A 2,307-nucleotide genomic window follows, 5' to 3' on the forward strand; every position below is an offset into this window, starting at 1 on the left:
AACCCCGGTGAATTCGGATGTAACTTTTTCCCATGATGATTTTGATATATTATACGTTTTTTTTCCGACGTCGTATGCAAAAGTTAATTTTTTTTTACCATTTTTCAAACCTTTTTTGCAAAAAAGTGAAAATTCAAATTTATTAATTTTCCCTAATAGTAGGTTGCGTAACATACATGAATCTCAAAATATTTTATTTTTTGAATTTTCTATCATTTTCTTTTCTATTTTACAGAGTTAAAAAGGCGATCCAGGGGGGTGTGTGTGTGAAAGGTGTGTGGGGAGTAAAAACCAGAAAAACCTTTAGTCCCGGTTGGGGACACGAACCGGATTAAAGGGTACCCTTTAATCTCGGTTGGTAACACCAACCGAGACTAAAGAGACATGCACCGGCCGCAACCCACTATAACCCTTTACCAACCGGGACTAAAGGGTACGGGCCGGAGCATTAGTCTCGGTTCACCAGCAGAACCGGGACTAAAGACCCCATTAATCTCGGGTTAAAATATTTGGAGACTAATGAGTTGAGATGGAAAGCTTTTTTTCTACTAGTGTGCACATCCGGCGAATCTTCCGTTCAAGCTAAATCCCACGTGCACATGCGTGCGTCTTCATGGGACATGGATGGATGAGCTCTCGTCTACACGGCCAGCAAGAGCTGCTCGTCTACATGGCCAAGTCGTCACGGTACCAAGCCGATCTACTCCGCGCCGTGAACATCTGTCTGTGGTCATCGCCGCCGACAACCGCATCGTCGCCAACACTCATGGTCATCATCAACATCAACGGGGATCTTCTTCGACACCGCGAAAATCTACGCGGAACCCGGGTTTAATCCCCGGAATCTACTTCAACAACTACATCGTCGTCTTCGTCCACCATGACCTCGCCGCCAGAGTTGCAGTCTATTTTTATTTGCACGCTCGTGCTTATTTTTTTTCTTAAAGCTACTTCGTCTACTCCAACAATCGGCGGACAACTTCTACGCACCGACCGATCACGGAGGCCTTCTTTGCTACTCCATCCAATTCTGGCGCATGGTGGTCTCTGTCTTCGCACGTCCGGTACTGGCAATACCGGCGCGTGCCTTCATCCCCGGCGCGCTCCCGAGCCCGGCAAGCTCGACACGGCGTGTCGCCTACTACTTCGACCACAACAACTACGACATCGTCTCCCCCCTTTCGAGCATCTTCCTGGGCTCAACGACGACAACGACCAAAACACCATCTACCTCAACTACGTTCTCCAAGGCGACTACATCAAACACAACACCATCGACCACGACAAACAATGGCTTCATCGACATCGGCATCAAGGGCTACACCACGTCTTCGACTTCTTCTCTAGTCGGACCATCCGCGTCACTACCGATCCGACTGGGGGGGTGTTAGAGTATATTACGTTTAGTTATATTAGATAGTTTAAGATTGTACTTCAATTATATCTCTACTAGGCTTTTTCCCTCCAGTCTTCTCTACTATATAAACAGCCCAAGAGGCTCAATGTAATAATCAATTACCGCATATCAATACAATCATATTCCGCAATCTATCAGGATCAAGCCCATTAGTCCGACGCATAGTGACCGAGCCGTTCGTGCCCAGCTGTCGACGGATAGTGACCGAGCCATTCGTGGAGACGCAAACGCGACGCATATTTGCGCTCAGACGCGTCACCGTGGATGATGCGCGGTCACACCGAGTGTCTGCGGGCTTTTCCCATGGGCCCACTTGGCAGCGACCTTTTTCGATCGCATCGCTTCACTTCCGCGGTCTTTGCTACCACGTCTGCACCGCAACCTTCTTCATCAATGGCGCCACTTCCTCTTCCGCATCAGGACCAGTGGGCGGCGGCTAGGCTTCTACTCCGCCATCAATGGCACCGTGTCCCGCGTGTGGCCAACCTTTAAAAAGGCGCCAGGCATCGTCCCTGCCATTGCCCATACCACTGAAACTTCCGCTCCGCCACCGCATCCACCATGGGAAAAAAGCATGACTCTGAGGCGTTCAAAAGTGGCACCAAGAAGGACACACGGCCGAATAGGGTGTTGCTGCCCGTCGAGGTGGTGCGGGTGCTGCACGCCAACTGGCTGGCGTGTGATCGCTGGAAGGACGTGCACCTTCCTAGCGGCGGCTAGCGGCTCAGCTACCGTCGGGTGCCTGTCCCACTGGTGCATCTTCGGGATCCGGAAAGGAGCGACGAGGTCCGACGTAGGCAGGTTTACCTGCTGCCGAACCTCTTCGACGATCCAGCCTTCACCGTCATCTCAAATCAGTGGCACACCTGGCGCCGGACCGACATGTGGGC

The sequence above is a fragment of the Lolium rigidum genome, chromosome 4 (assembly GCF_022539505.1).
Source record: "Lolium rigidum isolate FL_2022 chromosome 4, APGP_CSIRO_Lrig_0.1, whole genome shotgun sequence".
In the NCBI taxonomy this organism is placed as follows: Eukaryota; Viridiplantae; Streptophyta; class Magnoliopsida; order Poales; family Poaceae; genus Lolium; species Lolium rigidum.